This window comes from Rattus norvegicus, chromosome 17, assembly GCF_021556685.1.
Source record: "Rattus norvegicus strain SHRSP/BbbUtx chromosome 17, alternate assembly SHRSP_T2T, whole genome shotgun sequence".
NCBI classification, from domain to species: Eukaryota; Metazoa; Chordata; class Mammalia; order Rodentia; family Muridae; genus Rattus; species Rattus norvegicus.
Window position 1 is genome coordinate 5,679,737 of NC_141550.1, and position 26,622 is coordinate 5,706,358.

Genomic DNA, 26,622 nt, shown 5'->3' on the forward strand with positions numbered 1-26,622 from the left:
CGTATTTGCTTTGTCCTTCTCGCCTTCTCTGTTACTTTGTGATTGCCAGAGTAATAGATATCCACGGTAGGAAAGTTTGGAGAGGGCGCGGAGGAAGTGTCCTCCCTGCAGGGGTCATTTCTCTGTGTGGCCTGATTCCAAAACAGTTGGCCTTAGTTTCTCCTGCTCATAGAACCCCTGGTTCATCCAGTACAACTTGAGACTCAGGGCAGAGGCAGGAGGTTTCCCTGCTTCCCACATAACCCCTAGAGTGAAAGGGATTCTTATATTTGAAGGCACTGGCCCTTCAAATAAATGCAACCCACTACTTACTTCTCTTTCCCAATGGCCAATGATAAAGAGCTTCAGCTTTCTGTACATCTTAAAGGGGCTTTTGTTTCCCCAGCATCTGTAAGCACAGCTTAGCATCTCCCTGACAGGAAAGGTACCTGAGGACATATCCCGGATGCAAACCCCTCTCCTGCTGCACAAGCCTTAGAGGAGGGAGGACCAGCATCCAGAGGGTGTGGGTGACCTTTTGAAAGACACTGGGAATTCAGGAGCCATAAATGTGGAGGAAGACTAGACCTATCAAAAACAGAGCAACGTAGTGGGTGGCATGGGGTGATACTCAGGCCACAACTATCTCGCGCTCAAGTCAAATCCATAGTATAGGAAAGCCAGAAGAGGAAAGCCAAGACAGTTCTACAAAACAAAACAAAACATGCCATTTCTCCAAAGATACCCAGACACTCTGTTCCTTCATCGACAGCCCAGGAGTCTCTCTCTTCTTTTGGATTGGCTGTAATTTTTAGCCACCGATGTATGCAGGATGCAAGGAGGTTTCTAGGGTTCCTGTGAGGTAGCTACAGAAGCACTCATCCTATTTTCTATTTTGCGTTTTGAAAGAAAGCAACCCCACCTCTGCTTCCCCATTGTTATGGTCGATGTCAAGGAATTAAAGAATTCGGCTTTCAGCCAAACTCGAAGTGCGATTTCACAGGCAGCGTCTTTTTTGGTTCATCCTCTGAAAGTGTCCCACTGCTCTGAAGTGGGCTATAGAGCCCATCAAAAGTGTCTCACAGGCCTCGAACCTGGCTCACAGGCCCCAATTTACATGCAGTAGCCTGGCTTCATCTTTGCATCCTGACTGGAAGAGACTTTCTTCCTGTGGCATTTAAAGTAACCGCACGGCTTCATTAAGAGGTGTAGCCAAAGTGGCCAATGTCAAAGGAAGATGAGGAAGCAGAGGAGGAAGAAGAGGGAGGAAGAGGGGAGAAGGGTGGAGGGAGGAGGAGAAAGAGAAATATATGATATGATTGGTTTCCTAAAGATCTCATCTGAAGAAAATAATTGACATGCATGCCCAGAAAGGAGAGAGAGGAAAGAAGGGAAATGAGACCAGGACTCGTGTTTATGGGGTGGTAGGGTGGGGGGATACAAGGAGGAGACTTACTAAAGACAGAGGAGACAGTCTCAAATGAGGGCATCCTAATAATCACCTTAGAAAAAAATGTTATTCAGAAACTAAGACTTTGTTAAAGAGCAGACACATTTATTCATCTCATGACCTTGGGTCACAGTTCCTCCAACACCCTCTACCCACCAACCGAAGCCCTCTATTGCAATCAGGAGGAAGGAGCAGGCCCTAGGAATACAGGCCTGAGGAACCTTGTTCCTCCCCTGCAGAACTCCCCAAAGATCCAAGGTATCTTATAACCCTGACTATCATTGAGTACCATTTGGGGTTTGAGAGGCTTCTCTCCCTCACATTCGAAGAGCCAACAAGCATCAGTTCAAGAGACAAACTTTACTAAGAAGGCTCCATAGAGGGGCCCAACCTTTCTGACTACTTTTTTTTTTTTTTTTTTTGGTCTTGTGGCTTCAGGAAAATGTGGAGAAATCTCCTGACCATTCTCTCAAGATTGGATTCTCTACAACCAGAACAAACTGGAGGAGGATGGGAGGAAGCTGATTGGGGCTGCATCCTTGCAGGGAAAAGCAATTTGAAAAGCCTTCATTCAGTCAAAGTCTGCTGCTCTAAGATGGGTCGTGATAACAGAGCTTCCAGATCTTCTCTTTTCGGAGCTGGTCCAGGCAGCTCCCCGGAGCCAGACAGGGGAAGTCTCTATCCAAACCGGGGCTTTAGAGTTCCCACCCTTCTCAAAACACATTGAGCACCTCCCAACCTCCTGGCCTTTGGTTTGCTTTGCTGTCAATACCCTGCTGCCTCCTGGCCCTTCACTTCTCTCTCTTTGTCCTGAGCATGGCATCTTTGTAGGTCACGGTCTCAGGTTGCCCTGTTATCTCAGGGTTGGATTTTACCCCACCCACCCATTATGACTTGGATAAGTTTGAATCATAAACATCTATATTTTCCTGTGGTTTTATTTCAGCAGATCCGAACTGCTCATGTCGTATGATCTTCAATGCCTATATGTTCCCCGCCCTAACCCCTCCCCTCTATTTAGTCTGGTCTGGAGCTAATTAGAGGGAAAGCCCTATGCATTGTATCCCTGGTTCTGTGTGGCCTTTTGGAATAGTCATAGACAATGTTGCAGATGATTGATGGTTATCTGCTGTCTGGAGATACATATGGCCACTTATTAATTTGATGTCTGCCACCCTCATGTTTAAATATATTTGGGGGTTTAGTTTCTTTCACAGGGAGATTAATATAGATGAACTGCTGCTTGGATGATCATTTTTACACGACTTCAAGATTCCCATATGTGAAATTCTTATCTCTTATTCTTCGCCAGCTGTGAGTACCAGAAAGTGTAGGCCGGATACTTCTGGGGAGATTGGACGCTGCATAAGGGAATCTGCCCATTATCGGCCAAATGGAGTTTAACTGGGCCACGCACTGAGACAGAGCGGAAAACTAGAGGAGCTGAAAGGCAATAAACGAAGGGAAGTGCTCTGCCTTGTCTTACAGGAGCAGCTGCTGTCCCACTAACACGCAAAGCTCAGTAAAGTGATCTGCTGGGGGTGCTGAGCATGAACGCCCCGGTCTGGTTACCCAAACTCTGTCCCAGTAAATGAAGCACCCAAGGATGTGAAGCAGAACCCTCTCAGCTGGAGTGCTCTCTGCTCTCGAGGCTCTGAGCTTCAGAATGGCAGCTTTCCTGGGTCACGTGTCAGGATGCTGTCTGGCTACCAAACCCTTTGGAGGTGGAGCTGGACCACTGCACGTGCAGGGCTGGCTCCCGCGAGACTTCTGCTTATCTGAATTCTACCAAGCTGCCCAGACTCAGGCGACCACGTGACGATGTCTCTGCAGGGAGCTCGGGGTGAGAGTCCTTGCATGTAAAGCAGCTATCTTGTAAACTTAAGTGTGTATTTCCCATTGTCCAAGGAGCTTTGTGGGTTTGGGAAAAAGAAAACTAAACCTCCTGTTGGAGTCAGAAGGGCAGCGTCTGCCTGCTTGGCTGAGACCGTTCACCCTGCCCCTGCTTCGCGCACGTCTCTCTCTCCTCCGGGTCACACACTGCTTTGAAAGGAACAGTTTCATCCTTTGTCTCAAGGAACAATCAGAATAAAATCAATAATACAGAGTCCGACTTGCAGACACAAAGACAGGCTTGGCTGTAAACACCACGTCTGCATCTGTGGTGTCTTCACGGGCGGGCCGCCCTAGCCAGCTGTGTCGTGCGCTGACCTGCACGTCCGCAGTCACATTGCCAGCGAGAAGCTTTGGCAGGCCAATGGAGACACTAAAATAAGGACGCAGCATCGACAGCTTCCAAACTGCTGAGCAGTCGGGGATGGCTGCTGCAGCGACAGCTCTTGTGCAGGAATTCACACAAAGAAAAGCATTCTGGGCTCTGATTTGTCAGTTGTCACACCCAATATATCGTACACATCGCAGGGTTCCATGCATACGATGCTCGCCCAGCTGTCAGAATGACTCTACCGGTTACAAAGCTTAAGACCATGGCTGCCTTTCACGCGGGGTGAACAGAGAGATTGGGAGGATGGCCACAGAAGAGATGAGACCTCTCTGGAAAGAGAAGGGTCCTCTGGTTCTTAATGGGGGTGGGGGGTTGTTTGGGTTATACGGGACGATATCCTGGACAAAGCTCACAGAATAGTCTATTTAAGGCTGGTGCATTTCCTTGCATGTAAATAAATCTAATCTCTGCAGAGGAAAGGGACACACACACACACACACACACACACACACACAGGGAAGGTATTGGGGGGTGGAAATGGAACAGATGAACAAAGAAAATAGAGGGAACTAGATGAAGGAAAGGAAAAAGAGGGAAGGAGGGAGGGGAGGAAGGAGGAGGGAGGGAAGAAGGGAAGGGAGGCTAGCAGTTATTCAAGTCTACTTGTCTCAGGCTCATTTGGAAATGGTGCTAGAAGCAGCTAGACTGGGGCCACGAGGCAGTGCTTAGCAGTAAACTCCGGGTGAAGGGACAGACGCTCACAGCTCAGTCCCAGCTCCTCCAGGTTCTCCATGTTCAAACTGTTGTTACTGGAGTTCGCGCCCTGGGGAACCTGACGCTGCTCTAAGAAGCCAAGTGAAGGGGAGGACTCCTCTTTGCCTACCTTGGCTCTCTCCCAGAAAGCCAAGCCTGCCCCCACAGCAGGGCCCGGGGAACTTTAAGCAAGAGAACTGTCCTGTGGATAATTTGCAGACTTTGACCCCCAAACAAGGGCAAATAGATTCAGATATGTGATTTGTTTTCTGGCTGCTGCATGATTTCAAAGTAACTTCTTACAGTGGAAGCCTCCTCCACCATCCGGGAAGTGAACCAGACTGGGTTACAAACCATCCCTGCAGCTCCCAGCTGATATCCATCTCCCATCACGATGGCCAAAGGGTGCCTCTTTAAAAATAGTTTTAATGTGGCACACGGGAGTAAAGATTTATTTTTTTTTTATTTTTGAATATGACATATTGTCTGGGCCAAACAAATTAAGTTACAGCCCTGGACATCTTAAGAAAATAGTGTCGTTTTGTGTTTCTGCTAATTTATAACATTCAATTCTGTAGCCTAATGGATGGAAACCCAGACGCGGACATCAATAAAAATAGCTTTGGAATTCGGTCACTGGTATCCACTGAGTGAGATAAATGCACAGACTGGCAGGCCCTCAAAGTTGTGTGTAACTCCCCTCCTCAGCCCTGGAGTCCTAAGAAACAATCTGACAGCCGAGAGAGGAAAATCCTGGAACTGACTTCCCAAGCGATGCTCACGGAAGGGTTCATTTTATTTTACTGCTGCAAGGCGTCCATACAGTTTTAGGTTAAAATAAAACAGATGGACTCTTGGATAATGCACAGAACCTCCCTACAATAACTGCCTATCGCTTGGGTGACATCTCTGTTTCTGTGCCTTTGTGTGTCTCCTCACTTGAAATCTGCCTTGAGTCTTCTGTGATGCCCCTGTACACGACAAGTTCTCATGGAGGAGATCAAGGCCCTCTGCTCTCGCAGCTGAATTCTGAGCCAGAGGTCCCGAGAAGCAGGAGGATGTTTTAGGTTTTCCTAGTGATCAGACGGGTAGAGTGTGTGTAAAGTTTGCAGGCCGATCCACAGCACTGTGAGAACCAACAAATTGTCCTTCGGGCTGGTTTGTTATGCAGAGTTGAGTGTACGTAACATATGTTAATAGATTCTATGAGTTCAGGAACATTTACCAGAGAAGACATCATCTCAGAGCTGCCCTCTAACCTCTGTCCTATTCTGAGGATTCCCCCATGACTTAGAAGCACCTGCTTGGGAGCATAACTCAAAAGAACCATCTCTGTGAATGTGTTTCCGGGTAGTTATATGATCAAGAGGAATTCTGTGTCAGCTCTATGCATCTTTTAATCCTGTCTATTGCTAGTGGGACCCTATGAGGACATGATGGAAGCTAGACTTTCATTTACATCTGACCTCTATACCTGCCTCATCTTACTGCGGTCACAAGGATGGGCACCCCGATGGTTACCCTCCATTGCCAACTTGACTGGATTTATAATCATATGGGTACTACATCTCTGAGAACATTTGTGGGTGTCTTTTTTTTAGAAAGGATCAGCAGAGGAGGGAAGATCCACCTTAGATGTGGCTGGCTCAACCATGGGTTGAGGGACAGATTGGATAGAAGGGAGAAAGAGAAAATCAGATGAGTCCAGTACACCAAGTTCACTGAGACACCTCACAATACTGACAACGAAGCCTTGAGTTTCTACCAGGCCTGCCCCCACCATGATAGACTGTGCCCCCTAGAACTGAGCGTCTAAAGAAATGCTCCCCGAAGCTGCTTTCGGTAATGAGTTTGATCGCAGCCACACATTCTTGGACAGCAAGACAAACGCAGCAGTGGTCAGCACAGCAGCTGACTGTCAGCAAAACCCCCAAGAGCAGAATGTAGAGGCCAGGATCAAAACCCACATCATCTGAGACGCCTGTCTCTATCCTAGCAATGGCGGTATGTGCAGTTGTCCCCTACGTCTGACTCCCACTTGTTGTCCTTCCAATATGTTCAACTCTACCCTGTGCTGAAATGGAGTCCCCGTTGTGAGTGAATGGAACTCAAGCTGATCATGTTTAGAGGTGGGGACTGGGAAGCTAATCAGGATAAGGTTTGACGCCCCGTGCCTGAACCCCAGTAGTAGGATATGGAAGAACAAGGCTGGCCAGCAAGCACATGAGCACCAGGAGCTCTCACTGTTCATCCCTGCATCCCCTTAGGAGAGAGATAGCAGGAAGTCCACAACACTGGAAGAGAGGCCTGAACCGACAGTCATGCACCAGATAAAGCTTTCTCCTCCACTCCCTGAGTCTGTGGTATTATGTCATGAACAATCTGAGAATGGACAAAGGGTCAGACCCGGCAGTACTCACATTTAATCCCAACACTGGAGAGGCAGGGGCAGGAGAGTCTGTCAGTTAGAGGCCATCCTGGTCTACACAGTGAGTTTCAGGCCAGCTGAAACTACATAATGAGACTCTGTCTTTTTAAATAATATTTATTATGGGATGGAGGTAGAGCTCACGAGTGAAGAGTAGTTGAAGACTCGTGTAGAAGTCCCACAGTCAGATCCCGGCTCTTCAGTCAGGCAGCCCACAACCACTTATTACTACAGCTTAAAAAACTCTGGCCTCTGCGGGCATCCGTACTCATGTGCACACACACAAACATAATTGACATAAAGAAAGGAAATATTTTTAAATTGGCTGATATTCTGATGATGAGTAAGAAAACTGTGACGTTGGACAGATCACCAATAACGCATGAAAGCTCTGTTCAGATTTACAGTAGAAACGTATTTGTATAATTTGAGAATTATAGAAGGTGGGATGTTTTTGTTTGCCTGCCCATTTTCTTATGGTGACGTGGGGAAGGAAACCCAGAGCCTTCGACATTCTGGGCAAGGTGTGCTGTCCTTTGGCTGGGCACCTGCTACATCCTGAAAGGGTTTTTGTTTTGTTTTGTTGTTTTGAATAGATGTTTTGACTCCGTGTATGTCTGCAGCCCACACGCATGCAGTCCCCATGGAGGTCCAGAGTGGGCATCAGATCCTCTGGGACTGGAGTCACAGATGGTTGTGAACAGATATGTGGGTGCTGGGGACTGACACTGTTTCCTCTGCAGGAGCAGCAGGTGCTTTTAACTGCTGAGCCACCTCTCCAGCCCCGCCCCCCCTACAGGTTTTTGCAACTGTTACAAAAGAGGCAGAGGAGTTATTGCTAGGGCTAGGACTTGGTTGACAGCTCAAGGGCAGAGCACTTGCTCGTCCAGTGCAATGTTCCTGGCGCCGTCATCCCACACCGCAAACAACTAACAGGAAAGCAAACAACCAAACATTAGCGATGATGGTGCAGGGATGCCGAGCGGAGCGGTGAATGAGAAGTGTTCATCAATGTGTGTGCATGTGTGCGTGCATGTGTATATGTGCACACACGTGTGTGTGTGTGTGTGTGTGTGTGTGTGTGTGTTTAAATCTTTTGTCATCCCTTCCGGCATTTACTTGAATTTTAATCAAAATAAGATAGAGAACGAGCTTGTGTGTCCCCTTGACCCTCTAACACTGAGAAAATCATTTGAAAACTCCCTGATGCTAACAAGTAAGCTTTCTTTAATGTGGGGGAAAAAATGTAAGCCCAGGTCTTCCATGGTTCCACGTTTTAAGAACTCGTCTTCGCTAAGGTCTGAGGGAGCAAGCAGACACCTTAATAGCCAAACACAGAAGACATGGCGAGCTGTTGTGAATGGCTCCGTGGTTTAGGTCATCGACCCTTTCCAAGTCTGCTGTGCTGAAGGCTTGGCCATGCGCGGATGACATCACTGAGGTGCTGGCTTTAACAGCTGGGCCCTAGCGAGCAGGAATTGAGTAAACAGAAGTGTTGAGAATGTATTGGTCCTATGCCCCCTCCTCTTGTCAAGAGGCCTCTCTCCCCTCTTGTCTTCAGTGAGATGAGCATTTCGGCTCTATCCTGTGCTTCCAGCCACAGAGCCTTGTCTCTCCACAGACCTACCTTTAATAGCACTACCGCAGGCTGAAACCTGCAGAGAAGTGAGCTGTTCCTCTTTTGAAGTTGGTTATCTCGGGTATTTTGCCCTCCTAGCAGAAAGCTATGGGAGAGCAGTGACGTTCAAGGGAACCAACAGTGTCTTGGCCACTCTCTGGACTTGAACCTACTGCGGCAAGAAGGAGTCAGCACAGCTTCCGCTCAACTTCCAGCGAGAGCTGACATCCATGTGTGTGACAGTAAGTAAGATTAAAAAGAAATGTTTTCTATCCGATTCCTCTAGCCGGATCTGCTCACTCTGGCTGCTACTTTGCCACATGGTCCGCAAGCTGCCCTCTCCCTTTTAGCTGCCCTCTCCGCGTGGTCCCCTAAGCCGTAGTTACCACACCACACACCTTGTTCTGTGGACCCTTGTGTGTTCTCACTCCGTGCCCGGCAACAGAAGCAGCCCTCGTGCTCATGCTCCAACTGCCTCTCAGCCATTCCTTTCACACCCTGTCCTCTTTAGCCCGGTAAATCAAAGTTCCAGAAACTTGTAATTTAGCAGTTAGGTTTACATGTTAAATTCCCAATCCACAATACATCCACACAGCAAATTCACTGCCAATTAATAAAGATTTAAACCGCCCACCTGGACGAGACAAAAATCAACCAAGTCCACCTGGGTCTGGATCATCCTGATCTGTTGTCTCCATCTTGATTTTCGTCGTTCCTCTTCCTCCTCTCTCCTTCCTAGACTTTTCCCCGCCTACCCTTCCTTCTTGTCCAATGATAGACTACGCCTTATCCTGGACCCGCCTTGTTGCATAATGACATCATCGTACCCTCGTGGTTTGGATGTGAGACCATCTTCTTGGAGTACATAACCTTTAGACCCCGGGTCTTAACGAGCATTCATAAGTGCGGATGAAATATTGGTGTTTTCAATTCCTTGTGTTATGCAGGAAAGAGCCTTCGGGGGGGGGGGGGGGGAGTTTCTTATGTCCTTGCTGTTTTCTTAGAGGTGAGTAAAGTCTCAAGGCCTTGGACCCGGCTCACATTGCCAAGGGAGGGTGCTGGCTGATGAGAGATAACCTTAAGACAACCCCTAAACATTCCTTGGCCCTGAGGGCTGACCTATGCTAAGTGCCTAGCTTGAGGGACTGAGGGGCAAAGGAACAATATGCTACAGTTGATTAGAAGATACCAGCTTAGGCCTTTGCTAAGTCCCTTGCGCTCCCTGATCGACAGCCTCTGAAACAAAATACGGAGAGAGCAACAAAGCCGCCTTTCCTCTTTGCTGTTTCTTTGTTTTGCTTTGGTTCTGCGCCACATACCTTCCACCCAAGCAAAGCTTATTCTTGGAAACGGAGTTCAAGCCCACGCTGAATCTTACCTTTTGTTCCAACCCACTCTTGTTTTACCTTCTGTGTGTTTCGGTGGAAACCGATAGCTATTGCTTCTCATTAAAGCCAGTCAAGGGAAAAAAAAAAATCTGTAACCAGGTCCCACTGATTCATCGGCCTAATTATACCCATTCACCGCTCCTTTCACAAGGAGATGCGAATTCCGTCTCTTGAAGACACAAGCTACCCCAGATACATCTGCTTCCTGGCTCCTTTTTATCTTAGTCAGTGAAGAGTGGCCCTCGGGGAAGCGCAACCTCAGCAAAATCCAGAGAGAAGAGCTCTGTGGAGCTAGAGAGAAGAGGGGGTGGGGCCAAGGAGAGAAGCATACAGAGCCAGGTGATAGGAGACAGTGGGGGTGAACCGGTGGGAAAAGATCTTATCCTTCAAGATATCTAGAGAAAGCATTTGGCGCACGCACCCTAAGGACGGCCCTTGTGTGAGATTGGCATGGACTGGGCAAAAATAAACAAACCTAAGAAGAGAATGTGAACTCACTCTCGGTAGACGCTGGCCAAAGAGTGTGGGGCGCCAGGTCAAAGCGGCAGCATCAGGCATGTCGAGGGCTCTCAGATTATGATGGTTAATGGGTGGATTTAATGCGCAGGTTAGGCCTTGGCTGGGTCACAGTTACAATCTCCAAACCACGAAACCTTGGGCACTAAGGGGGCGGGGTCACTCCTTTCCTGGATTGTGGAAGCAAATTCTCCTGAGTCTGCTCTCTGACTCAGCTGTAAACTCTGCTCTCAAAGGAAAGCAGAGGAACACAGCTCCTGACCGGAATGGCGGCTGCCTTGCTTCTATTTGAAGCAATTGAGGGAGCAGTGGTTTTTCACTGAGTTCACAGGAAATTCTTTGCCACGGTCACCTGTATCTCTGGGAACATGCAGTCCACCTAAAGTTACAAACCCTCATTTAAGGCACGGGTGTGAGTTCTCCAGAGTTCTTTCTACTCTTCGGTGTGCCAGAGGAAGTTGACAGGGAGGGACACGGTTATTTAAGACCGAGGTTGGGAAATTAGTTTGAATACCGATGTCAATAAATCTCACAGGGAAGCATTTCTCCTGATGGCCCCCTCTGCCAATGTTTCCTGAGCCATTCCGCTTACAGTTTCACTTTAGTGCTTTCTTACAGGCTTCACGTGATATAAAAAAAAGGGGGGGGGAGGATCTCTTCTATCCCGCCTCAAGTTCATTTCACACATGCTCGATTTACTTCGCGATGAAGAACGCCAGATGTAGTTCACAGTTAAATCATCTTTCATGCAAAGACTCAGGGCTTCTGAAATCACAGTGATTCTGCCAAACTCTGTTCTGACAGCTAGAGACCATGTCTCAAGATCTAGAAACATGTGGCTTTTCCCAAGTCTTCCTAAGGGGAATCATTCGAACTCAATTTTAAGGGATTATCGGGGGTGGGGGGGAGTGATTTCTGCTGTATGGAATTGTGAAATAGCAAGTAACTAAAGATGATAAACTTCAGGCATAAAGTACAGGGCGAAGTCGTCGGAATGGTACAGTGGCCATCTCTGCTCTGGAGAATCCTAAAGTACTTGTTTACCTAGAAGAAATACTACATTGTCCTTTTCCCGAGAGCCCTAGGCTAATTTGAGAATAAAGAGATAGACTTTTGCCAACCAGCCCTTTGTTCTCAAACATGTCCAGCTCATAACTTACATGTGCTATATTTAGCTTGGTGGCTTTATGATCACATTCAGAAAACAAGCTCAGATTCCAAGAAACACAAATAAACAATAAGGGGTTACAAAATAGCTCAACTGTCACAGTAGATATTAAATAAAGGACGCGTCTAAACTCAGTCTTCCCGGCACTGGTGTGTGGTGTGCTCAGTGCTGGGGTCTGTGGCAAACAGTGCTGTATTTCCCCCTGGCTGCGGGGGTAAGACAATGAACTCTACAAGTGGCTTCAGAGATGCAAATTCAATATTTCACGAGACTCACTAACACAGCTATGCATTATGCTAGTAGAGACAGACCCTTCGTCTAGACAAAATGCAAAAATCTCATGTTCGGTAAACGTGTATAATTAGGGAAATATGAAGAACAGCTAATCATTAGCATTGCATGCACGCCTGCATCAAAAATCTTGTTGTTGTCGTTGTTGTTGTTGTTATTGTTTTAATCTTTAGTTGAAAGTTGGGGCTCATTCCCCTGGTTTTCAAATTTCACCTCTTCAATATTCAAAAGCAGCGTTGCCATTTCTGTAATGACGAATACCAAAACGTTCCCTTGAAGTTTTTCTTTCTGCAGAGTAACATGCGAGGCTGGTAATTGATAAGAGCAGGTCTTATTATACAAAGAAGCAGACACTGTCTGGGGACAAAATTGAAAGGACTCTGTTGCTTTTATTAATTTATTTGATTTACTTCTTGTTTCTCTTACCCAATCTTATTTATGTCAAAGTAAGTCGAACCAGAATTCATTATGTAGTGAAATGCAATTTGGACACTTTTTATTGGCACACAGTGATTCAATCATTTCTGTCCATAAGCCCTATTATCTCCTCTTACAGCAATTCCTCACAGATCAAACCACAGTGGGGGAAATTTCCAAAGAAAGTGAAAATTCGTCGGGAGGGAGGAACGATGATGTTGGTAAGTTTTTACCCTACAGTGGAGGCACACAACAATGGCCATTTTTGTTGAGAGGGAGAGAGGAAGGATCAATAATGTCGGTTAGTTTTTACCCTATGATGAAGCCACACAACAATGGCCATTTTGACTGTGACCATCTACTGTCACCAACTAGCATATTTCCTTCCTCCTTCGTGGGAAATCTGCTGTGTCAGTGAACTTTGCTTCTTTCTTCCTTTTTAAAGATGTGGCTGCAAATTTTAATTGTCTTGATTTAGAAACAGGTGACACAGTCAACTATCTCTGCCTTTTGTCCAGGGTGTGTGCATCATGGGGTCTTCCTAACTATCTTCAGATTTGTCTCCCCTTGAAGACTGGTTTTAGAAATTTCTGCACTTCAGTAACTTCATAAAGTGTTACATGGAAAAAAATTAGATATGGGTCTTCGTCTCGGGTTGTTTTTGGACCCTTTCTTCAAATCAATTGTATTGTTGGTGCATAGCAGACCCTGGACTCATCTGAGTAACCTGAGTCCTTTTTCAAGATTGTTTAGAAATGAAAGTCATTTCTTCACAAAAGTACTAGAGTTGTGCCTACAGTGACAGCTGTCTCTCACATCCTATTCCTAAGTATCATGCCTTCCTGATCATATTTCCTATGTGCCGAGCACCACCAGTGAAACGTTTTCATATTTGGAGACCCAAAGAAGAATGCAGACCAAAGAGGACAGTAAAATATCAGCAAAGGGGAAGTCAGTCCGGTTAAAACATATCTGCTAACAGAAGTGTGAGCTCATCTCAGGGAGTCTTCTGTACGTCTGTGGCCCAGAACAGATATCCCCTATCTCTGACAAACATCTGGGTCATCAGAAGGTTGCAACAATGTAGATAATTTATAAACATTGGCTCAAATGCAAGGACTTCATTGTTAGAAAGAATCTCTAATCTTTCTCTCTCTCTCAATTGGATACATTTATTGTGCTTTGTCTTGGTTTTTTATTTTTAAAGGAATTAGCTGGGTGAAACCTCAATCAAAACAGAGCAGTGTTGCTCGGCTGTTACCTCCCAATGTCCTAGAGTTGCTATCCGGCCTCTCTCTATCAAAGTGATGTCCCAAGACACCAGCCTTTTGGCCACTTCCCACCATAATTTCATAGAGTCAATTCTGTTTAGAATGCAGTGACCTTTTATGGTAGGGAGAAACACTGGCAAATTAAACTATAGGTAAGACCAGTTTTTAGGGAGATTATCCTACAAAGTTTTTTTTTTTTTAAATACACACTGCCTCAAATCTATGATCTGTGTCCACGAAGGAAGCCTGTTTGGTGGTTGGTTGTGATGGTGGTGGTCCTGGTCTAGAATTGCATTAGGAATAGATTCTACAGTCACAATGACAAGGTTCAAATCATGGGCCTTCAACCTGCTAGCTGCATACCTCTGGGTAGCTTTTTAAAATTCTCTGTGACTTATTTTTCTTTTCTGCAGCTAAAGTAACAATAGCTGTTAAGAGTAAATCAAATGAGAAAAACCATATGAAGCACACTGTAGAAATGCTGGCATGTTTTGTAGATGTGTACATGTTTGCATATGTGCTGTATATTTACATGCATATGTGATACACATACGTGCACATGTATCTATGTTTGTGTGGAAGACAGAGGTCAATGCTAGGTATCTTCCTCAACCCCGCTCCACCTTTCTTGGAGACAAGAGCTCTCACTGAACCAATAGCTAACCAATCTGTCTGTCTGACTGGCCAGCAAGCCTAGGGATCCTCCTGTCTCACCCTCCCCAGTGCTGGGATCTCGAGTGCATATTGCAGCCATACGTGGCCATTTCTGTGGTGCTGGGGATCCAAGCTCCGGTTCTCATGATTGAGTGGCATTTTAGTGCCCACCTCCCCACCTTCCTGATGCTGGGATGCTTAAACTATAATAATTAGTAGTTATTAATGTCCAGCTGGCAAAATTAAATATCCGTTGACACTTAAGACTTGTAACACTATAATGGCACAAATCTTGAAGGTATAGACCCTGAGTCGTTCCAATTTTTACCAGTTCCTAGAAAGGAACCACCTGACAAACACTAGGGGTTTTGACTGTTACTTGGAAACTTCTGAGTTTCTGCCTTGTGGCAGGATCCCACAGCCCCTCCCACAGTCCTCTCCTGTGCTTTGACACCAAGTCCTCTCAGTGATCATTGCTTCAAGGTCGCTCTTCTTCACATCCTGATCTATTTGAATTTCCTTTTAGAATCGTCTATGTATGCCCCACCTCCACTCTCCGGTATTCTCCAGATGAAAGTTACACTTGGAACTTCAGCACAAAGCATCTGAGAAATGGTTCCCTCTTATACAGAACATACTTGAAGACCAGTTCACAGCACTAGGTGGACGAACTGTCAGAACGCCATCGGCTTCAGAGGTGTAGTAGGGAAAAATAGCTCTTTAAACTCTCCGTGAACAGGTGTGGCTGCAGCAGCCATTAATATGCAATTAAGAAGGTCTAGCCTCTGCTGCTGCTGGAACCATAGGCTACCCGAGGCCTGAAGCCCGGGGTTGGGGGGTAGAGGCAGCACACGCGCCCCACCCCCAACACTCCAGCAGGGTGAAAAGCATAGACGGATCTCCAATGTATCACCTACCAGCTGTACACTGGCTAACTAGGTGCTGCCCTTCCGGGGGAAGTTGTCAAAGGCTTCATCTGCTCATTGGACAGCCCATGATTTCGGACTTACAAAACTGTCAGTAAGTGTTTATTTCTATCTATATTCTCAGTATTGCCCAACAAACACTACCGCTGAGTTACTGGCGTGACACAACTTCCTGACTACACAGCCATCACTCAGCAGGCGTACGACTGCACACACTGAGCCTGATTGGAACGTCCATCCTCACCGCCTCCTGGCCCTCCCCATCCTGCCATTTCCTCGAGAAAGGTCCCACAGAGTCTTATTAGGCAGCGATGTGTTTTGTTCCATCAGATGAGAAAAAAAAAATCCCACACTGGCAAAAGTATCTAGATACATAGGAACACATGCAGCCCTCAGCCCTTCCGGGGTAGGGGAAGAACTCTTCAGTCTCTCTTTGGAATCTTTGAGAGCTTTTCCTCTGAAGCCTCATTTTAATTAGTCTCTGCCAGCTGCTTTGCTCTCAGGGCTACACCTCCACAACCCCAGGGGCAGTACCAACTCTGCAGCCTTGGGCTATAGATGAGCAGAGGTCCAGGGCTCTGGGATTCTCCGGTATAACACTATTCCTATTGTGCTTGCATTTGTCCCACTGAGCTTTGAGCTGGAATTGAGTGACTCAGATCGGAACTCTGGCATTTCTAAGTTAGCGATAGAAATAAAAGAGTATGCTCTGGGTCAGAAAATAATTATTCATTTTGGCTAGCCTTGGAACCGTGACTCATCTGCTACTTCCCAAGCCCCAAAACCACTGCTAGATGGTTGTTTTGGAGAAAACACATTTCTCCAACTGTCCAAAGGCAAATATGAAGTAGAAGTCCCATGCGTGAGTCTGTAAACATGTGTCATGGTACAGGTGAGCAGACTCGTAACTCCGTGATGTCCCCTGGCTGTATGGAGTCCCTAGTTACGCTCAGGAAATAATGCCATTTATCAATGGCAACCCAGGCTCCCAAAGAGACTCCCTAAAGACTTAGAAAACAGCGAGTGCCTTTCAGTGAGCCGGCTGGGGATGTGACAGGATTGAGGCATCAAGGCTCACCCAAGGCACTCAGAAGCACTGGCTGTCAAGCTGACCTAGGAGTGTAGCATGAGAGCTGCAAGGGCCTAAAGTCGCTTGGGAAAGCGTTTTCTAAACTTTTTTTTTAAAGAAGGAAAAAATGGCAAAATTTTCAGAATAGGTTTTGCACCAAAGTAAAAAATAAAAAGAAGGGGAAATTATATGATTTTGATCAGCAAAGCACAGAACTAAGTAAGGACTTACTATTTGTGATCCTTTAGGACTTCTGGTAAAGACTCTAGAGCAGTTGTTCTCAACCTGTGGGTTGGTAAGAGTTCCCCTCTCATAGGGGACACCTAAGGCCATCAAAAATTATAGGTATTTGTACTAGGATTCACAAAAGTAGTAAAATTACAGTTACAAAGTAGCAATGGAAACAATGTTATGGTTGTGGTCACCATCACATGAGGAACTGTACTGAAGGGTTGCAGCATTAGGAAGCTTGGGAACCATTGCTCTAGGGGGAGAAACCCTAGAGCAGAAACCATCCCTGCTCGGCAGGAAGACTGTGGCCACCCTTTCACAATAGGTCCTCAGGCCTGCCTACTAACTGGGCCCTTTCCTCCTGTGTCAAATTGAGTATCTGCCGAGACCTCAGGTGAAGGTCTTGTTTGGGGGTGAGTGTCTTCCAGTCTATCTCTATAAGCTAACGCGCTGTGGTTCCTTTGGTGGAGTGGGAAACTTCTAGGATTGAATTTTGCACAGGACGGGCAAAGCCAGGCGTCTGACTTCCTGGAGACCTGGACAGAAACACTCCTGTATATGAGGGACATTACTTGAGACCTTTCCCACCCACTCATCTGTCTGAGCTTCAGTAGTCTCATCTGCTATACAGAAGAAAAGATCTATCCGGAGGCATGGAGTGATTTTTTAAAAATGTGAAAATATGACCTACTGGGCCTAGGAGAGGAAAGGTAGGTATGGGGTATATGTTAGATGCAGGAGGTTTAAAAATAGCAAAGACAGGGGTTGGGGATTTAGCTCAGTGGTAGAGTGCTTGCCTAGCAAGCACAAGGCCCTGGGTTCGGTCCCCAGCTCCAAAATAAAAGAAAAAAAATAGCAAAGACAGACATTACAGAAGAGCTCTTAGGCTGAAGAGGCTGCAGGGTGGGTGTAGAATAACCTAGAACTCTACACTGCATCCTTGACCTGGCAAATGTAACACTGAATGAGTCTCCAGGGCTGAGGCAACAGGACAAGGAGTGGTTGTTCCTAGAGATCCCACACCTGTCTTATCTGATCCCTTACACAGATTATCCCCAAATTTAGTGAAAGTTTTCCTGACTGACCTATCTTCCCTGTTTTTTATCCTTTGCAAAAGCCTCTTTCTCTCTCTCTCTCTCTCTCTCTCTCTCTCTCTCTCTCTCTCCCCCCTCTTTCTCCTCTCTCCCCCCTCTTTCTCCTCTCTCCCCTCTCTCTCTTTTCTCTCTCCTCTCTCTCTCTCCTCTCTCTCTCCCCCCTCTCTCTCCCCCCTCTCTCTCCTCTCTCCTCTCTCCCCTCTCCCCTCTCTCTCCCCTCTCCCCTCTCTCTCCCCTCTCCCCTCTCTCTCTCCTCTCTCTCTCTCCTCTCTCCCCTCTCCCCCCCCTCTCTCTGTCTTTCTCTTCCTCCCTCTTTCCCTCCACCTCCCCTCTCTCCTGCCCCAACATATGCGTTTGTCCCTGTCTCTCTCACTGTGGAGGGTCACATTTTTGAAATACAGTGCATAAGCTCACGTCCCGCAAACATCGGAGGGCAAGTCATGCTGGCAGATGCTAGCACTGGCAGAGCAAAGGCACGTTAGGCTCCGAGGACTGCACAAAGGAAGTGCGATGAACATGGAGGAACAATTAGACCAGGGACACAGGAAGGGAGAGAAGACTGAGGGACAATCGGCTGAGCTGCTTCTGTATACAACACAGAGCTTTGCAGCTGGGAGAGGTTTACATAAGATCCAGGCCACAGCAGGAAGTGAGGTTCTCACATACAAAACTCAAGAACACCGAAACGTCTCCAGTCGTCAGAGTGAGTGGCTGCTCAGCGCAGGATAAAAGTACCAAGGGAAAGCAAACAGTCAGATGTTGCCAGGAAGACAGGGTCTGACCCTACTTCATATGAACACATCTCCCTCCTGTCCCCAGCCCCGTGGATGCCCTCAGCTAAGATTTTGATGGTCGTATCCCAGACTTTTTCTTGTACAGCCTGTCTTCTAAATCTGGAGTGGGAATATTATTCCTTGAGTGCAGAGGTTTGTGGCTTCCCTCTAAACTCTGTGCTTCAGGTGGTGGTCTCCCTGGTGACCCCAGGGCTGGCTCTATCTAAAGGAAGGCGGGATAACTACAAGACATCTAGAGGGGCTTTGTGGGACAACTGTCACCCATGGAGACAACTCTTAGGGGACTTTATGGGGATGTTTCCAGAGATCCCAACACTAAATTATACCCTCAAGTCTATGTAAGAAACGCGACAAAACCAGAGCTGGAGGCCAGACATCCGACACACTTGTCTTTATTAGAATGTGTTCGGCTCCGAATAATCAACGTTACAAGTTCCAGTAAAGCAGTTCTCATTTGCATAAACACATCAATCCAGGAAAATAATCTGAGTCCCACTGACCACCCATCCATGTGGACCAGCTCTGGAGTTTCTCAGAGGAAGACAGTACTCATTGTGTTTTGAGTGCGCTCTGTTGCTTGAGCTGTGACCACCGAAAGGAAGCCACGCAACATTCAGCCGTGTCATCGCCCTAGCCATACCCAATCCGTACCCCCATCTCAAAAGAACCGATGTAGCCCCAGAGCCTGACCCACAGAGTGGCAGGTTAGCTCAGGAAGTGTGGGGCTTCTTGCCTATGGTGGGGAGGCAGCGTTACCCAGAGTCAGTCCTGTGGACGTGAGGGTTTCTTGAAGGAACACCAACCCGTACTCACTCACCCCAAATGGGAGGATGAGGTGGGAAATAGCTTAACTGAACCTGGAAACCGACCCCAAAGCTCCTTCTCATGCTAGGGTGAAAACTGTTGCAAAGACCTCCTAGGCTGCAATGTGGATTCTGCCAATGAGTAAAAGCAGCTCACGTGGGGACCTGAACGTCCCAGTTTATCAACTATTAGACCCCAGGGTAGTTAAGGTCCACTGACACACACTGGGGAGTATAAATTGCAGACCATACACAAACTCAGAGGAGGGGAATTCAGCAAGTCGGGGATAATCTTAGTCCCTTTGCCACTTGCCTGTTGTCTCCCTTCCCAACGTTCAGGGGTTCAGAGAGCTAAGACTCAGCTAGCTAGACATCATGAGCATCTGCATAACACACTTTCCTATTTCAGTGCCAGCACCTCTGTGAAAGTCGACGTAGGGTGTTATGAAACGAAAGCCTTATGTGTAAGGAGGGGGGTTTACTCTTCACTTACGACAAATTTCTTTTAAAAAGAAATACTCTGAACATATAACCCCTGATTGCCCATGGAAACAAGGAAAAACCATTTAAGCAACAGCTATTCATGGTTATTTCTACAAATATAAGGCAATGACATTGATGGAATTGGGAACCAGGAAGAAATAAAACCATTAGCTTCATTAACCCCAAGGCAGGAAAAGAGGGGAGGGTGGAAAAGGGTTTGTATTCAAGGAAGTAAACTCTCGGGGTGGGGAAATCTGAGACCTAGGTACCCGGGAGAAAGCAAGATTTCCAATCCTGCCCTGGGCACACCACTTCTTCCTTTGCAAGTAGACTGGAAGCCAATCTACGCCAAGAGTGAAACATTATGGTGAGTGAAGCATTATGGTGAGGGGAGTATAAATTGAATAAACACCCATTACTCTATAGGAAAACTTTCTAGATAGCATCCCTGTAGACATTTTATAATCTCCTCTCATGAAAATATTCCCTAATTTGAAGGCTTGGGACATTGGGAATATGTGGTACTCAGTTGAAATGCCAGCATCATCTAATAACGGCCTTGGGTTCTGTCTCAGTAGGGAAAGTCACTGGCGTGGCTGAGTGAATGCGTTACATGAGAGCAACAGAGTAACAAGTGGACTGACTTCTACCCATAGTAACTGGTAATCCAGGAACTAGGTTAGGTCATTGGGTTTCAAAAAAACCCTTTTTGAAAACCACACAGATCCAGTCTCTCACATATCATGAGAACATGTATATTCTGAATGTATGGGTCCTGACAGCCTTAATGCCATTAGGGAAATATCAATAGCAAAATGCCTTTGTACACCTCATTACTGAGCACAAGTCTTGCTACTGGGACTCCAACTTGAGGCAGACGCCAAGAGAATCATAGAGGAAGGCTTTAGTGATGGAAAAGAATCTAGAAATCCAAGCAGCCAGCTCTGTTACATTTAGGGAAGTCTGAATGGATACCCCTGCCTGTTAGAGGTCCTTTCCCAACTCGGGAGTCCCACGGAGAAGAAAATAGGTGGCCAGATACTAGAAAAGTAGCCATTCTGGCCATTTAAAATCTTGTAGACTCCTGGAAGGGGCCAGCCAGGTTCTTGGAGAGTTCGACAGGGAACAGGAGACCATGGTGCTCCTGAGTTACAGCTGAGGGACAAATAGAACTGGGGTCAGAAATCACCTTGTGTTGACCTGAACATGGGGCTCCTTGTCTGCCTTGTCAGAACAAGAGAGCTTCTTGTTTATAGGGATTCCCCAGCCCACAACACACGGGCCATATCTTCTTCACACTCTGCACATGAGAGAGTGCCCTTCCCTGAACTTTAGGACCCCTCTCCACCAGAGGGGATGTGTCTACCGTGCTCAGCTCCCAGTTCTACAGCAACCTCTCTGCACTGCGAGCGCGTTAGAGGTAGTAGGCTGGAGGTATCACACACAGATCCTTCTTCAACCTTGCCGTCAACCCACTCCACAGATGTGTTAACAATGCCCTCACTGAATGAAGGGTAGGACAGTAAGCTGGACAGCGACAGATCGCTCACAAACTCGAACATGTCAGCAGCTGTGTCTGTTAGGATTATAGGTAGCTAAACTGTCTCCTTTGTTCCTTGTGTCTTTCAAGTTTTCTACTAATATTACTTATGCTATACTTTTCATTTTCAATTCAAAGTATCTTATTTTAGGGTACTTTATGGCCATTGGAGTGATTAAGACATAATTCTGTCTTACTAAAAAAAAAAAAAACATCAGGTTTATACTAACTAGAGTGACCATCTCACCGTGGCTTGCCTGAGACTGTCCTGATTTAAAATTGTACTTTGTCACACTGAGGGAACTGCAATAGCCCCGAGCCAGTCAGGACAGGCAGTCACCCTAATACTTAGATTCCTCTTTGCTTTCCTATGCGTGCCATCTCCTAATCCTTCTTTCCACAGGGGAAGCTAAAGGCTTCCAACCAACAGAACATAGAGCGCACCCCCAACCCCCAGCAATAGATGCAGCCACGGAGAACAGGTCACACTAAACATCGCTCTGGGCTGCTGCCTTGACCCCAGGAGAAAGTTCTCCAAATTAAAGACTAAACCCGCATGGTACTCCTAGTGACCTGAGAGAAAAGAGAAGTCCTGTCCTTCCCTCACTCTTCCTGTCTGCGGGACACGGCAAAGTTTTTGTTTTTGTTTTTGTTTTATCCTATATAGGAAAGAAGTTACGGTTACCAAAAGCAAAACCAAAGGAATCAACATCAACACAAGCAGTACTGCAGCCTTACTGAGCACGAAGGTTTGACAGTTCACCTCCCAGGAATTGGGGCGGAGTCCCAGGAATTGGGGCGGAGTCCCAGGAATTGGGGCGGAGTCCCAGGAATTGGGGCGGAGTCCCAGTTTAACTAGTGATCCTCGGAGCAGCCCACTCATGGGGCCACCTCTTAATCTGGAAGAATCGGTAAGGCAGAGACTATTGTGTTTCGCCAGGAGAAAGCCTAGGCTTTTATGACAGTTCGTAAAGCGTCAAGCCTTGCAACCTTCAGCTGTGTCACCATCTACTTGAGGAGCACCCAATTGTCCAGAGATTCTGGGCAACGTGTGCTCCTTAGCAATACAAGGCAGGCTGCTGGTTTACATTTGTATCTGCTGGCACATGCAAGAAATGAAGCTCAATGAGGCGCATGTTGCTAACGCAACTGGGGTGAACCAATTGCATCAGTACCGTCCATATATTGGGACACCCCCGATCATCACTGGTGATTTGGAAGCTTCAGACTGACTCGGCTCATGTGCTCGGGGCTCATGGGATCACTTTGGCAGGCCGATGATGCTGGACTAGAAGCAAGGCCTCTCAACCTATATCCATAATCACCACTGGTTTTGTTTCTTAGCTCTCAAGTACAGCATAGGGCGTTTTCTGCAGAAGGCTTACGTATCCTCAAATTGATGCTATTACTTTCTCTCTCACTTTTTTTTAAATAACAGTATCACCCAGTGAAAAGGCAAGAATATGATGTTACTTAGCTATGAGTGTGCTTCAAAGTGCTTTGCTAAGAAATATTCGCCTAGTGAAGTTTGGTATATGGCTTACACTGTATATGGAATGATGCAGCCTGTATTCATTTCCCCGTTCTTCTGGGGGATGTGGGCTGCTTTTTAAAGCATTATTCCATAGCTTCTCACCATCTTGTCTGGACTTGAGATTGAATATGATACCGGATTGTTGTACTTAGCAATGGGGGTCCAAAGCACCAAGAATCGTATTGGGACTTATAGAATGCAGCAGTGTACCATGGTGGCCCCCACAGGATGAGTTGTCAACGCGATGTGCAATAAACGAAACAACTTCTAAGCATCCTGAAGTAACTATTCTTTCTACCCTAGCCTTGTGCTGGGTAGAATAAACTTAGCTACTGTTTAAAGTGCAAGCTATAGCCTTCCAAGGCACACCACCAATTCCCAAAGCAGTTTTTATCTGGCCAATTGAGTGCTTTATAAGAATGTATTTTTTATAGTTAAAAAAAAAAACAAGGTAAAAGATAGTCAAGATCTCTAAATCAAGTCTCTACCGCTGTCCCTTGGCCCTGACCACAGAGAGAGACCTCAGTCATGTGACTACACTGGAGTCTGACATGGCCTGGTGCAGCTCTCTGATGTCCTGAGCTTGTAGAGTCCTGAATAGAATTCAGAACTTCCGCCCATGTGTTCTCAAAGCAGCTTTTCAAATGTTGGAAACCTCTGTCCTTCTGCGAAAGCGCTCACTTGCCTTTGTTGGGAGTAGAAAGGCAGAGTGGACATTGTGGTTAAGAGAAACAGACATGGACACTGTGACATTTTGAATTACTGCTCAAATGCCCTCTCTCTTTAGAACACCCACTTTCCTGCACCCTGGCTGGCCCGTGAGCCTGAGCCTACCTATGCAATTGTCTAATAAGCACAGGAGGAGTGGGGAAACACACAGCTATGCCTGAAGAGACATGGGACCCAGACTGCAGGGAGCCAATAAATGTCCATTTCTTTGACCATAAAGTCAACCTTCAAAGTCAATTTTTAAAAGACCTTTTAAAATCCTTGCTATGCATCTGCCTCTAAGAGTGGCTAGCCCTAAGTGTGTGCAGAGGACATGCTCTTCAAGACAAGTATACGAGGGTGTGTCTTAGAAACAACCCCACTTAAGTTTAGGCACATGGCTTAGGACCCAAGAAAAATCACAAGGCTGCTGTGGAAGGAAACAGGACTCTGGGAACAACAGTAAGTCTCTAGATAAAACACATCCCCATCCACCAACTCAAGACACAGTTTGGGGGTTTTGCTGGTTAGTGGGCTTTGTTTCTGTTTGTCAGCTCAGAAGATGTGCACCCATCGCACCCTGCCAAAATCTCTCTCAAGAGTTCAAGAGTCGAGGCAAGCAGAAGAGAACAACAGAGCTGCCCTTGGACCGAGTCTGTAAGTCCTACTGGCCGACCACCCCGTGCTGTAAGACGCTGTGATTTTCAGACACATCTACACAGACTAGTTGAATAAAACCAACTCCAGACTTGATGCTGCTGAGCTCCTCAGCTCCCCCTCGCCATCCTGATCGATCGAGGAGGTGATCTATAGTTTTAAGTGATACAGCACTTTGAGGGGTTAGTCATTAAAGTACTCTGCTTTGTCCTGGGAAGGCCACTTCTTGCTTGGCTAGTTATGGAAGCTAGGGAGTGACTTCAAGATGCTGTCTGGCCAGAATTTGCAGATAACCATACAACTCTTCTCCTCCGGCAGGCTCGGGTTTAGCCTCCTTTGCTTCCTGCAGTGATGCAGGAGCCTCCAAATACCAAATTATTATCAGGCGGTCTTGGGGGAAGCTCTGGGCCCTGCAATAAAGTAGACAGACTTTCTATTGGAAAGTGCACAGGAGCAATTCAGCTCTGTTCACAGTGCTCTAAGAATCTTGCAAACCATCTCTGGACTTGGTAAACGAAAATTACCACATGGCTCCTGATAGCACAAAAGTATGTCAAAGGGCGTGGTTGCTCATGACTCCTCATGGTAGCGACCTTGTGACTTATTTAAAGATCCCCAACTAATGATGGTCTCTCACTTTGGCAGAGCCATTTCCAAGAGTTGTCTAACAACTGAGGTGTTTACAGCAGGGGGCCTTAAGGCCCAACTCAGAGGAGTGCTAGCAGTCCACGAGCCTCATCTCATTCACACTAAGGCATTCTTACTTGCCCTGCTTAGCCTTTGACATCTTGAGCCATTCAAATACATACATACATACATACATACATACATACATACATACATACATACACAAATGCCTACCTCTAGGAAATTTGGAGCACTTGGTCACACCAGACCCATGTCCTGGTACATTCTTTATTAATTCATATTATTTTTCCATTAATACCCTGTTCCTATTAACTTGCCAGATTCCTGAAAATTGGACACAAGACCTTACTGTGGCACAGCCTAGCTCAGTGCTCATCACGCTGTATTGATCATGTGATACTCCAATTCAGCCTCCCTAGTGAGTCTCATGGCGGTCAGGGAGCAAGCCATCACTCCCACCAGCCCTCTAGTTCCTACACCACAGAAGTACTGCACAAAACCAGTGGGTACCTAAGGTACTGGAATGCTCTGTCTAGAATGTACCCTTACACTTCAGTGACTGGAAACAGATTTCTCTCAGTAGTATAAAACGTGGAGTCTATATTCAAAATCTTTGACTATAGCATTCCGTTTCAGGAAAGACCAGTTATCATACTAGTGTTTGGTCCAAGCCTGTGATAGATTCAGACCATGGTGGTGATACACGGTCTAGTGCGGTTTGCTTTAAGAGCATGAGGGGAAAAGCTAAGCTATCTTCAGAAGCTTCATAATAATTCTTTTGTCATCATCAAAGCATCTTTTGGGAAGAGTCCTCCTTGAAGGGTTATGAGAAGTTGGTTTATTTAGGACAGTTGATAAAAATCACCTATCTGAAACTAGCCTCTCAGAATCTCGTGGACCTAAAGCGAGATAGACCTCTGCATGTCCGGTCTCTTGAGTGAGCTTTGAAATGGGTCAGTTGGGATGACTGTAGCTTGTTTACTCGAAGGCGACTTTGTAAATCCTGTTTTACTAAAATTGTCAAAATCCAATTAAGTTACCTACTACTTTGTTAAAAGTATATCTAATGAAAAGAACATGTACACAAGTTTAGTAGAAATGAAACAAGTGAAAAGGGACTGTGAAGAAATTTTGTTACAAATCCATTGGTAACTAATACCTCAGGAATAGATAGCCACATCTTGTCAACATCGGTTGATGTCACAGACCCACTATGTCCTGTGCTAGGTTATGGGTAGCAGGTAAAGTTGCTGCTTTCCAAGAGCTAAAGTTGAACTTAAGCAGGACCTCGGAGACACAGTCAAATGTGGCCATACCCCGACACAGCCCAGGACAACACAGGCAGTGAACAGACTGGAATGAAGCCATGTCGTGTACACAGGGCGGGGGAGGTAAATCTCCCTTTGTCTGGGTTCCTTTGACAAAGTATCCATGGAAGATCTGTAACTTTTTAAAACTGTTTCCAAAAATCATCAAAGACAAAGTCTGGAGGGGGAAAAAGGCTAGTTTCAGATTGTGTAAGATAAGATGTGTCTGATAGCACCGAGACTGAAAGGCTGGAGGGCTCAGTGAGACTTTGTACAGAAGGAGAAGCCAGAGAGACTCGATGCTCTGGGGCCCAGGCCAGAAGCTGGAAGCTGAGGAGAAATCTATTCCTTCCATGTGTGGGTGGCACATCAGAGCTAAGCCACAAAACCGAAAGCCTCCAGAAATAACCAAAACATCTTCTGAAATCCCCATGGATTCTCGATTTGAGGAGAGATGACTTTTGCAAACTTCCTCTTGGGACTCTGAGGGAGACACAAACTCTGGGCACACAAACTCTGCGGCCATCCACCCACTTCTTATGCATAGTCAACTTCCCCGTGAAGAAAGGAAGTTTTCTTTTTAAAAATTATTTCTTTTATCTTTCGAGATTATAACATAATTTACAATTCCCCCCTTTCCTTTTCTCCCTAGAAACTATCCCAAATAACCA

General features: G+C 46.3%; 1 protein-coding gene and 1 long non-coding RNA gene across 3 annotated transcripts in view; both read right to left on the reverse strand.

Moving 5' to 3' along the window:
• Positions 1-26,622, reverse strand: part of Ntrk2 (neurotrophic receptor tyrosine kinase 2) — a 314,011-nt gene that overhangs the window by 110,177 nt on the left and 177,212 nt on the right.
• Positions 8,039-8,896, reverse strand: LOC102548918 (uncharacterized). Its single transcript, XR_015641025.1, has 2 exons — positions 8,462-8,896; positions 8,039-8,298 (listed from the first exon to the last, which is right to left on the reverse strand). It is a non-coding gene; the product is annotated as an uncharacterized LOC102548918 (long non-coding RNA).